Raw genomic sequence first — 13351 nt, 5'->3', positions numbered from 1 at the left:
ATGATAGGGTGTCGATTTTTAGATCTTTCCTTGTTTCTCATGTGGGCATTTATTGCTACAAATTTCCCTCTAGACAATGCTTTAAATATGTCCCAGAGATTCTGGTACGTTGTGTCTTTGTTCTTGTTGGTTTCGAAGGATATCTTGATTTCTGCCTTCATTTCATTGTTTATCCAGTCAACATTCAAAATACAAAATTAGCTGGATGTGGCTCCCGCCTGTAATCCCAGCTATTTGGGAGGCTGAGGGAGGAGAATTGCTTGAACCCGGGAGGCAGAGGTTGTGGTGAGCTGAGTCGTGCCATTGAACTCCTGCCTGGGCAACAAGAGCAAAACTCCATCTCAAAGAAAAGGAAAATGGGAGAATTTTCTCATATGTGTTTTATTTATTTATTTAATGTATTTATTTTTTTGAGACTGAGTCTCTATCACCCAGGCTGGAGTGCAGTGTCGCAATCTCAGCTCACTGCAACCTCTGCCTCCCAGGTTCAAGCGATTCTCCTGCCTCAGCATCCTCAGTAGCTGGGATTACAGGCGCGCACCACAACCCGGCTAATTTTCGTATTTTTAGTAGAGATGGGGTTTCACCGTGTTGGTCAGGCTGGTCTCGAACTCCTGACCTCGTGATCTACCCACCTCAGCCTTCCAAAGTGCTGGGATTACAGGAGTGAGCCACCATGCCTGGCCAAAATGTAGTTTTATTCAGCATCTTTCTCATCTGTAGCTCCCTCATACTGACTTGCTCTGTCTCCGCTGCTTCAGCTGGTCACTCCCATGCACAGCTGCACAACCAGCCTGTAAGGCCAGCTCTAGGGTTAGCAGCTTAACTCTCTCCTTCTGGGCACAAGCCGAGCTGTGTCCTGACTCCCCTCTGTCTGCCTGCCAGACAGTTATTCTCCCTTACAGAGGTCAGTAGCTTCGGTCCCTCTCAGGGCACCAGTGTATGCACAAGAGCCATGTTCAGGAGCACCTGCACAATGTCAGCAGGGCAGTTACACCTTTTACGGAGTAGCAGCCTGGAGCCAAGTATGAGCTTACACAAACAGGTCATATAACAAGTGAAGGCATGTGGCTATGCAGCAGTCCCGCGGAGCCATGTGCGCCTGAATGTCTCTGCCTTGGCCTGCTCCTTGACCACCACACATCCGTGTACCTTACACAGGTTCAAGTGATTCTCCTGCCTCAGCCTCCCAAGTAGCTGGAACTACAGGCGTGCCCTACCACACCTGGCTAATTTTTGTATTTGTAGTAGAAACAAGCTTTCTTCATGTTAGCCAGGCTGGTCTCGAACTCCTGACTTTGAGTAATCCACCTGCCTTGGCCTCCCAAAGTGCTGGGATTTCAGGTGTGAGCCATTACACCTGGCCCAATAGGCATTTTGGAGATCTTCCAGACTGTCCCTCCAGGCAAACGCTCAGAATTCTAGGGCCTCAAGGGAAGAACTGTTTAAAGGGTGGGCCCAGGGTCTCTGTGGGGCCTTGGGGCTTGCTGCTCATACTGCCTCAGGTTTCTGATACCTACATTCCAGTGCAGTCCTCAGCCACTCCAGCTGGATCTTGAGAGAACAAGCCATGAACCTACATGGCATCTACACGGCGCTAATGAGACAGAGGAGGAATGGGGCTTGGCTTCCATTCACCCTCACTAGAGCATTCTTTCAGGCATTTTCACTGATCATGAAACCTACTCTGATCTAAAAATAAGACAATTGAACCCATGGAGATAGACAGTAGAAGGGTGGCTACCAGAGGCCGGGAAAGTTAGTGGGGGTGGAGTGGGGTGGGGAGGTTAACGGGTACCAAAAAAAAAAATTGAATGGGCTAGGCATGGTGGCCCACACCAGTAATCCTAGCACTTTGGGAGGCTGAGGCGGGTGGGTTACTTGTGCTGGCAACAGGGTGAAACTCCATCTCTGCTAAAACACAAGGAAAAAATTAGCCCAGTGTGGTACTGTGCACCTGTAGTCCCAGCTACTTGGGAGACTGAGGCAGGAGAATTGCTTGAACCGGAAGGCGGAGGTTGCAGTGAGCTGATATCGTGCCACTGCACTCCAGCCTGGGTGACAAAATTCCTAAATTCCATCTCAAAAATAAAAATAAAAAATCAGCTGGGCACGGTGGCTCACGCCTGTAATCCCAGCACCTCCATCTCATATATATATATATATATATATATATATATATATATATATATATATATATATATATATATATAGTGAGAGAGAGAGGATGAATGAATAGGACCTAGTGTATGATAGCACAACAGGTTGACAGTAGTCAGTGATAATTTAATTGTACTTTTTTTTTTTTGAGACACAGTCTTGCTCTATCGCTCACTGCAGTGCAGTGGCATGATTTCAGCTGACTGCATCCTCCACCTCCCAGGTTCAAGCTCTTCTGCCTCAGCCTCCCAGGTAGCTGGGATTACAGGCATAGACCACCATGCCCAGCTAATTCTTACATTTTTAGTAGAGGCAGGGTTTCACCATATTGGCCTGGCTGGTCTCTAACTCCTGACCTTAAGTGATCTGCCCACTTCAGCCTCCCAAATTGCTAGGGTTACAGATGTGAGTTTTTTTTTTTTTTGAGGTGGAATCTTTCTTTGTTTCCCAGGCTGGAGTGCAGTGGCATGATCTCAGCTCACAGCAACCTCTGCCTCCTGGATTCAAGCTATTCTCCTGCCTCAGTCTCCCGAGTATCAGGGATTACAGATGCTTGACACTATGCCTGGCTAATGTTTTTCTATTTTTAGTAGAGATGGAATTTCCCCACATTGATCAGGCTGTTTGTTCTTGAACTTCTGACCTCAGGTGATCTGCCTGCCTTGGCCTCCCAGAGTTCTGGGATTACAGACATGAGCCACCGCATTCGGCCTAATTACACTATCAAAAATAACTAAAAAAGGCTGGTTACGTGGCTCACACCTGTAATTCCGGCGCTTTGGGAGGCCGAGGTGGGCAGATCATTTGAGGCCAGGAGTTTGAGACCAGCGTTGCCAGTATGGTGAAATTCTGTCTCTACTAAACATACAAAAATTAGTGGTGGCATGTGCCTGGAATCCCAGCTACTTGGAAGGCTGAGGCACAAGAATCACTTGAACCCGGGAGGCAGAGGTTGCTGTGAGTTGAGATTGTGCCACTGCACTCCAGCCTGTGTGACAGAGTGAGACTCCATTTCAAAATTAAAAAAAAATTTATACATATATATATTCCAAGAACTAGCCTTAGGAAATCTAAATATCAAACCAAGGAAAAAATGCTGAGTAATTAATATACAGTCTTTTTGTTACTGGCCAGACCAAGTGGCCCATGACCCGAGAGAACCACTGCAATCAGATATGCTGACTGCGTGCCTTACCTGTCATGTGCTACCAGCTCAGGCTGCATACCTTACCCTGATGTCAATTCCCATACTTTGCCTAATTAAAAAAAAAAAAATAGAAAACTCCTGGCTTTTTTCACAGAGTCAGCTGGAGCATCCTTGCACGGGAGCACAAGCCCTGAAATAAAAGCCTTGTCTGGGCTGGGCGCGGTGGCTCGAGGCTGTAATTCCAGCACTTTGGGAGGCTGAGGCGGGTGGATCACGAGGTCAACAGATCAAGACCATCCTGGTCAACAGGTGAAAACCCGTCTCTACTAAAAATACAAAAAATTAGCTGGGCATGGTGGCGCATACCTGTAATCTCAGCTACTCAGGAGGCTGAGGCAGGAGAATTGCCTGAACCCAGGAGGCGGAGGTTGTGGTGAGCCGAGATCGCGCCATTGCACTCCAGCCTGGGTAACAAGAGCGAAACTCCATCTCAAAAAAAGAAAGAAGCCAGTTACAAAAAATACTGTGTGATTCCACATAGACAAGGGACTTAGTATAGTCAAAATCGTAGTGAGAGACACTAAGATGGTGGTTTCCAGGGGATGGGCGAGAGTTGTTTAATAGGTACATATTTCTGTTTTACAAGAGGAAAGGAGTTATGGAAATGGATGGTAGTGATGGTTTACAACACTTTGGATATATTTATTATCACTCGACTGTACACTTAAAGTGGTTAAGGCTGGACGCAGTGGCTCACACCTGTGATCCCAGCGCTTTGGGAGGCCAAGATAGGAGGATCACCTGAGGCCAGGAGTTCCAGACCAGCCTGGGAAACGTGGTCAGACTTCATCTCTACAAAAATAAAAACATTATCTTGTTATGGTGGCATGCACCTGTGGTCTCAGCTACTTGGGAGGTTGAGGCAGGAGAACCACTTGGACCCAGGACATCAAGACTGCAGTGAGATGTGTTCCCACCACTGCATGCTAGCCTGGGCAACAGAGAGAGACCCTGTCTCAAAACTTAAAAAATAAAAATTAAATACAAATATGAGGCATGTGAAATATACAGATAATTTAGAATATTTCTGCTTTGTTTTTTTTTTGAGACAGGGTCTCGCTCTGTTTCCCAGGCTGGATGCAGTGATGTGATCTTAGCTCACTGCAACCTCCACCTTCCAGGTTCAAGCAATTCTTGTGCTTCAGCCTCCGAGTAGCTGAGACTACAGGTGTGCACCAGCAATGCCGGCTAATTTTTGTATGTTTGGTAGAGATGGGTTTTACCATATTGGCCACGCTGACCTTGAACTCCAGACCTCAAGTGATCCTCCCACCTCGGCCTCCCAAAGTGCTGGGATTACAGGTGTGAGCCACTGCACCTGGCCATTTGCAAAACAGATATGTTGAAATCCTCACCCTCAGTGTCTCAAATATGATCTTATTTGTAGACTGGGATTTTTACACTGATAAGTTGAAATGAGGTCATTGGGGTGAGCCCTAGGCCAATATGACTGTTGTCCTTATGAAAAGGGGAAATTTGGACACAGAGACACATGTAGAGAGATGATGTGAAGAGACATATGAGACAGCCACCTGCAAAGCAAGGAGAGGGACCTGGAACACAGCTCTCAGAAGGAACAAACCTCAAACCTAGCTCCCACCTGTGAGCCCAGCACTTGGAGAAGCCGAGGCGGGCGGGTGACTTGAGCTCAGGAGTTTGAGATCAGCCTGGGCAAGTGGCAAAACCCTATCTCTATTTTAAAATTTCCAAAACTTAGCTGCGCATGGTGGTGTGCACCTGTAGTCCCAGCTTCTCAGGAGGCTGAGGTTGGAGGATTGCTTAAGCCAGGAGGTGGACGTTGCAGTGAGCCAGGATTGCACCACTACACTCCAGCCTGGGTGACAGAGTGAGACCCTGTACTAAGCATTTAACTTGAACATTCTAGGTCCTTCACCATTTGGCTTCCAATAACATTTCCAACTTTAAGTCTCTCTCATGGCTGGGGGCAGTGGCTCATGCTTGTAATCCCAACGCTGTTGGTGGCTGAGGCTGGAAAGTCACTTTAGGCCCAGAGTTCGACTCTGTTACCAAAAAAAAAAAAAGATTTTTAAGTTATCTGGCATGGTGACACACATCTGTAGTCCCAGCTACCCGGGAGGCTCAGGTGGGAAAATGATTTGAGCCCAGGCGGTCCAGGCTGCAGTGAGCCATGACTACTGCTGGAACCTACCCTGGGTGACCCAGTGAGACCCTGTCTTAAAAAAATATGTTGTCCTGCAGAATCCTCTATTCCAGCTGATAGATGCACGCGCACGTTTTCATCAATTTTTACCGAGCGTCTACGACGCAAAGTTTAAGACTAAGCAGTGGAGACATGATATGACTCGGGCAATCCCGGCCCCTGCCTTCTGGGGGAGATGCTAAATGACCGAGATCACAACTCACCATTGGGTTACAACTGTGGTAAGAGCCTGGCCTTTCCTGGGAGACACAGGCAAGGTTCTCTGAGCAGGTAATGTTTGACATGAAGGATAAGTAGAAGTTAACCAGTGGAGGAAAGAACATTCCTTGGAGACATTTTTTGTGTTTTCCTTTCTCTGCCCTTTTGTGTATACAGTGCCATCTGCTTGTACAACATGCCTATTTCAAGTATCCAAACCCTAACTCAAGATCTGGCTCCTGGCCGGGCACGGTGGCTCACGCCTGTAATCCCAGCACTTTGGGAGGCCGAGGCAGGCAGATCATAGAGGTCAGGAGTTCAAGGCCAGCCTGGGCAACATGGCAAAACCCCGTCTCTACTAAAAATGGAAAAATTAGCTGGATGTGGTAGCAGGCGCCTCGAATCCCAGCTACTCAAGAGGCTGAGGCATGAAAATTGCTTGAACCTGAGAGGCAGAGGTTGGAGCAAGCCAAGATCGCGTCACTGCACCCCTGCCTGAATGACAGATCGAGGCACTATCTCAAAAAAAAAGGTTTGAGCCAGGCTCAGTGGCTCACATCTGTAATCCCAGCAGTTTGGGAGTCTGAGGCAGGCGGATCACGTGAGGTCAGGAGTTTGAGACCAGCCTGACCAACACGGAGAAACCCCATCTTTACTAAAAATACAAAATTATCCAGGCATGGTAACACATGCCTGTAATCCCAGCTACTTGGGAGGGTAGGGCAGGAAAATCACTTGAAGCCTGGAGGTGGAGGTTGTGGTGAGCTGAGATCTCACCATTACTCTCCAGCCTGGGCAACAAGCAAAAACTCTCAGCCAGGTGCAGTGGCTCACGCCTGTAATCCAAGCACTTTGGAGGCAAAGGCGGGTGGATCACCTGAGGTCGGGAGTTCAAGACCAGCCTGACCAACATGGTGAAACCCCGTCTTAAAAAAAAAAACCTCTCTCTCAAGAAGAAAAAATAAAAATTGTTTGACTCCCATCCTGCCTTCTCTGGAAAGCCCTTCCTGATCCTCTTACAAAGTATTCTATCCTTGCAACACATTGGAGGAATTTGTTAGTTGTTCATTATAAGCTATGCATGGCCTTGTGACATTTTTTGTCATCTTGCCTTGCCCTGTTATGTAAATCCAGGAGTCCCTCTTGATTCCAGTTCCATCCAATGCATTTACTTCAGTTTTATGTCCATGAAGGACTTCCTGGGAAAGAAATGATTAGAGAATTTGGTTTTGAAATAATTTTTTAATTGTATGGTAAGACATATACAAATAAAAACCCCACACAAAACATGTGAACTGGCTGGTGCGGTGGCTCACACCTGTAATCCCAGCACTTTGGGAGGCTGTGGTGGGCAGATCACCTGAAGTCAGGAGTTCGAGACCAGCCTGGCCAACATGGCAAAACCATGTCTCTACTAAAAATACAAGGCCAGGCACAGTGGCTCACGCCTGTAATCCCAGCATTTTGGGAGGCTGAGTTGGGCGGATCACAAGGTCAAGAGATCGAGACCATTCTTGCCCACATGGTGAAACCCGATCTCTACTAAAAATACAAAAAATTAGCTGGATGTGGTGGTGTGCCTGTAGTTCCAGCTACTTGGGAGGCTGAGGCAGGAGAATTGCTTCAACCCAGTAGGCGGAGGTTGCAGTGAGCCAAGATTGTGCCATTGCACTCCAGCCTGGTGCCTGGAGACGGAGCAAGACTTTGTCTCAAAAATACAAAAATTAGCTGGGCGTGATGGTGTGCCTGTAGTCCCAGCTACTTGGGAGGGTGAGGCAGGAGAATCGCTTGAACTTGAGAGGTGGAAGTTGCAGTGAGCCAAGATAGCGCCACTGCACTCCAGCCTGGGCAACAGAGAGACTCCATATAAAACCAAAGAAACAAAACACAAAAAAAACTCGTGAACTGTAAGGAGAGAATTATTATTATTACTGTTAGAGGTAGTAGTATTTTTTGGAGATAAGATACTCACTCTGTCGCCTCCAGCTGGAGGCTGGTGGCACGATCATAGCTCATTTGCAGCCTTGAACTCCTGGGCTCCTGTGTCAGTGTTAGGATTCTAGGCATGAGCTCCTGCACCCGGACTAAGGAGAGAATTATAAATAAAAGTTGTTAATTATAATACATAGCTTTGTGAATTATAAGGAGAGCTTACAATTGTAAGTGCCACTCAAGGTCAAGAAGTAGACTGGCCATGGTGGCTTATACCTAGAATCCCAGCACGTTGGGATGCTGAGGTGGGAGAATCGCTTAAGGCCAGTAATTCAAGACCAGCCTGAGCAACATAGCAAGACACTGCCTCTACCAAAAAAATAAAAAAATTCCAACAATTAGCTGAGTGGTGACACGTAGCTGTAGTTCCAGCTACTTGGGAGGCTGAGGGGGGAGGATCACTTGAGCCCACGAATTTGAGGCTGCAGTGAGCTACGATGGTGCCACTGCATTCCAGCCTAGGCAAGAGAGCATGACTGTATCTCCGAAGGGAAAAAAAAATAGTAGAACTGTTTTCCAGCCACTACAGAAACTTCCCTTTTGTCCTGTCTCAAATACAGTGACCTTCCTCCTGCTTAAAGTACCCACAATCCTGACTTCACAGAAACCACTTCTTTGGGTTTCTTCATAGTTTTTTACTATCCCTTATCATGAGAGTTTTCTCTTGCACTTATGTTGGCTTTAACATGTCTTTTAAGACTCTTTTCTCCTCCCTAATGTTGCTGACTATGTAAAAAAAAAAAAAAGCCAGGCGCGGTGGCTCACGCCTACAATCCCAGCACTTTGTGAGGCTGAGGCGGGTGGATCATGAGGTCAAGAGATCGAGACCATCCTGGTCAACAAGGTGAAACCCCGTCTCTACTAAAAATACAAAAATTAGGTGGGCATGGTGGTGCGTGCCTGTAGTCCCAGCTACTCAGGAGGCTGAGGGAGGAGAATTGCTTGAACTCAGAAGGCGGAGGTTGCGGTGAGCCGAGATGGTGCCATTGCACTCCAGCCTGGGTAACAACAGCGAAACTCGATCTTAAAAAAAAAAAAAAAGACTTTTCACACCTGTAATCCCAGCACTTTGGGAGGCCGAGGTGGACGGATCACGAGGTCAGGTGATTGAGACCATCCTGGATAACATGGTGAAGCCCTGTCTCTACTAAAAATTCAAAATTAGCTGGGTGTGGTGGCACGTGCCTATAGTCCCAGCTACTCCAGAGGCTGAGGTGGGAGAATTGCATGAACCCGGGAAGTGGGGATGCTGTGAACTGAGATCGTGCCCCTGCACTCCAGCCTGGGTGACAGTGAGACTCCATTAAAAAAAAAAAATGGCTGGGCCGTGGCTCACACATAATCCCAGCACTTTGGGAGGCTGAGGCGGGCAGATCACTTGAGATCGATTTAAGACCAGCCCGGCAAACATGATGAAAGCCCGTCTCTACAAAAATAAGCTGGGCAGGTACCAGCTATTCAGGAGGCTGAGGTGGGAGCATCTCTTGAACCTGGGAGGTGGAGGTTGCAGGAAGCCAAGATCATGTCATTGCCCTCCAGCCTGGGCAACAGAGCGAGACTCCATCTCAAAAAAAAAAAAAAGACTTTATCTAGAGGATCACCCTCAATTCCTTTCTTTTTACTTTATTTATTTATTTTTTTGAGATGGAGCCTCGCTCTGTTGCCCAGGCGGGAGTGCAGCGGTGCTTGGCTCACTGCAATCTCTGCCTCCCAGGTTCACGTGATTCTCCTGCCTCAGCCTCCAGTGTAGCTGGAACTACAGGCACACACCATCACGACCAGCTAATTTTTGTAATTTAGTAGAGACGGGGTTTCACCATGTTGACCAGGATGGTCTCGATCTCTAGACCTCGTGATCCACCTGCCTCAGCCTCCCAAAGTGGTGGGATTACAGGCTTGAGTCACTGCACCCAGCCAACTTTATTTTATTTTACTATTTTTTGTAGAGACAGGATCTTGCTATGTTGCCCAGGCTGGTCTTAAACCCCTGGCCTCAAGTGATCCTTCTGCCTCAGTCTCATTCCTTTTTATTCTTACAGTTTTATGATGATGAGTCCAAGCAGTTCGACCTGTAGAATTTTGCACAGTGTTGGATTTTGTTAATGGCTTACTTATGGCACAGTTCAACCTGTTCTCTGTCTTATGTTTTTCCTGCAGCTTAGCAGCTGGATCTGTAAGCTCGGTCAGATTCACATTTGATCTCTTAGGTAACACTACAGGTGGTATTGTTATCTTTCCTCATGAGGAACGTAATATGTCTTTGTGACTTACATTGCAAGATACAGTTTGCATAGGGCAGGCAAGATGAATGTTCAATTCTAACCCCCGCTCCACCCCCCCCCCCACTTTTTGCCTATTTTCAATGTAGTGAATTGGCTTCTCTTTTTTGGAGACAGGGTCTTACTCTTGTTGCACAGGCTGGAGTGCAGTGTTGCCATCACAGCTCACTGCAGCCTTGACTTCCCTGGTTCAGGTGATCCTCCCACTTCAGCCTCCTGAGTAGCTGGGACTGCAGGCATGCGCCACCATGCCTGGCTAATTTTTTGTATTTTTAGTAGAGACAGGGTTTCGCCATGTTGCCTAGGCTGATCTCCAACTCCTGGACTCTGGCAGTCCACCCACCTTGGCCTCCCAAAGTGCTAAGACTGTAGGTGTGAGCCACCACGCCTGGTCAGAAATTGGCTTCTAATCACCCTCCAAAGATGATCAGTTCGTTTTGTTTGTTGGTTTGAAGTCTCATTATTAAACATTACTAATGGATATCGATTCATGCAAGTATTCTTCCTAGTGCAGCTCAGATTGTCCCTGTGACCTGGTATAACAAGACTGCCAGTCTCATCGTGTACCCTTTTTCTTTTTGAGATGGAGTCTCTCTCTCTTGCCCAGACTGGAGTGCAGTGGCGCGATCTCGGCTCACTGCAACCTCTGCTGCCAGGGTTCAAGAGATCCCCCTGCCTCAGTCTCTCTAGTAGGGATTACAGGCATATGCCAGCATGCCTGGCTAATTTTTGTATTTTCAGTAGAGACGGGGTTTTACCATGTTGGCCAAGATGGTCTTAAACTCCTGACCTCAGGTGATCCATTCTGCCTCTACTTCCCAAAGTGCTGGGATTACAGGTGTGAACCCCCGGCCCGGCCACATTTTCTACCCTGTATCTGCACTCTTTCATTTATTCAAGAGGTTTTGGTTTCTTCTAATGGGAAATGGTACTTCAAGACCACATTGGCATTGTTACTGGGTTGGTCATTGTTTCTAGGCTCTTTCAGTCAACAGAGCTAGGAATGTATATTTAAGGATATATACCTATTATTATATATGAATATACACATACTGGGAATACATAGACTGGATATATGTATAGTGTACAAAAAAGTACATATACATATATACTGTGTGTGTATATATATATATTTTTTTTTTTTGAGACGGAGTTTTGCTCTTGTGACCCAGGCTGGAGTGCAATGGCGCGATCTCGGCTCACCGCAACCTCCGCCTTCTGGGTTCAGGCAATTCTCCTACCTCAGCCTCCTGAGTAGCTGGGATTACAGGCACGTGCCACCATGCCCAGCTAATTTTTTGTATTTTTAGTAGAGACGGGGTTTCACCATGTTGACCAGGATGGTCTCAATTTCTTGACCTCGTGATCCACCCGCCTCGGCCTCCCAAAGTGCTGGGATTACAGGTGTGAGCCACTGCGCCCGGCTATACTGTATATTATATGTATTTATACATATACATTCTGGGAATATATATACATACTGTATTATATGTGTATATGTAAGTATATATCCATGTATACATTTATATATAATTATATATATCTATAAATATATACTGTATATATGTATTCCCAGAATGTATATGTATATTTATATATATACATTAATATACAGTATTTATATGTGAATACATTAATATATTAATATATAATGTATATTATGTTATAATGCATATATATTATGCACAATAATATATCAATAGGCACAATAACATATATTAATACATTAATATACAGTACTGCTCTATATGGTATATATGTATTCCCAGAATGTATATGTATAAATACATATAATATACAGAATATATGTATATTGAGATGGAGTTCTGCTCTTGTTGCCCAGGCTTGAATACAATGGTGCAATCTTGGCTCACTGCAAACTCTGTCTCCCGGGTTCAAGCAATTCTCCTGCCTCAGCCTCCCAATTAGGTGGGATTACGAGCATGAACCACCACACCTGGCTAATTTTTTGCATTTAATAGGGATCGGGTTTCACCATGTTGGTCAGGCTGGTCTCAAACTCCTGATCTCAGGTGATCTAGCCGCCTCAGCCTCCCAGAGCTCTGGATTACAGGTGTGAACCACCGCACCCAGCATTATTTTTATTTTTCTGAGGCAGAGCCTCACTCTATCGCCCAGGCTGGAGTGCAGTGGAATGATCTTGGCTCATGGCAACCTCTGCTAATGGGTTCAAGCAATTCTCCCATCTCAGCCTCCCGAATAGTTGGTGCTACAGGTGTGCGCCACCTGGCTAATTTTTGTATTTTTAGTAGAGACGGGGTTTCACCATGTTGGCCAAGCTGGTCTCAAACTCCTGGCCTCAAGCGATCCACCTGCCTCGGTCTCCCAAAGCATTGGAATTATAGGTGTGAGCCGCCTGGTCAATTTCATGCTTTTTAAGGCTGAAGAAGAGTCCGTTGTATGTGTATCCTGCATTTGGATTACCCATTCATCTGTTGACACACATTTGGCATATTTCCAACTGTTAGCTATTACAAATAATGCTGCTGTGGACATTGGCGTGCAAGTGTCTGAGTCCCCGCTTTCACACCTTCTGAGTCTGTACAGGAGGGGAGTTACTGAATTGCTTAGCAATTCGGTGTTTATCTTTTTGAGGAACTGCTAAACTGTTTTCCACAGCAGCTGCACCATTTTATATTCCTACCAGCAACGCACAATGTGGTTCCTATTTTTCCACATCCTTGCCAACTCTTGTTATTTTTCATTTCCTTTTTTAAAATTTGTTCGTTTTTAATATCAGCCATCCAAATGGGTGCAAAGGGGCTTGTCATTGTGGTTTTGATTTGCATTTCCATAATGACTCTATTATTGAGTAGCTTTTCGTGTACATTTCAACCAATATGTGTATCTTCTTTGGAGAAATGTCTACTCAAGTCCCCTGCCTATTTTTTTTTTTAAGAATTTAATATTTTAGTGACCATGACCCATGACACAGCCCTCAGGAGATCCTGAGAACATGTGCCCCCACCCTTGCCTATTATTATTTTAATTTCACTCTCGTCACCCAGTCTGGAGTGCAGTGGCGTGATCTCGGCTCACTGCAACCTCTGCCTCCTGAGTTCAAGTGATTCTCTTGCCTCAGCCTCCAGAGTAACTTGGATTACAGGTGCCCACCACCATGTCTGGCCAACTTTTTGTGTTTTTAATACAGGTGGAGTGTCACCGTGTTGGCCAGGCTGGCCTCAAACACCTGACCTTAGGTGATTCACCTACCTCGACCTCCCAAAGTGCTGGATTACAGGCGCAAGCCACTGCACTCGGTGATTTCTGAATTGATGTTTTGTTGTGTTTTTCAGTCACGGGAATTCTTAA

At 46.2% G+C, this 13351-nt stretch overlaps 1 protein-coding gene across 32 annotated transcripts in view; it reads left to right on the top strand.

Annotated features, from left to right (window-relative positions):
• TPST1 (tyrosylprotein sulfotransferase 1) overlaps positions 1-13351 on the top strand; it is a 281231-nt gene that overhangs the window by 9718 nt on the left and 258162 nt on the right. The gene's annotated exons all lie outside the window — the stretch shown is intronic.

Source organism: Callithrix jacchus, chromosome 2 (genome assembly GCF_049354715.1).
Source record: "Callithrix jacchus isolate 240 chromosome 2, calJac240_pri, whole genome shotgun sequence".
NCBI lineage: Eukaryota > Metazoa > Chordata > Mammalia > Primates > Cebidae > Callithrix > Callithrix jacchus.
The sequence above is the reverse complement of the archived record's forward strand: the minus strand, read 5'-3'. Positions and strand labels throughout refer to the sequence as shown.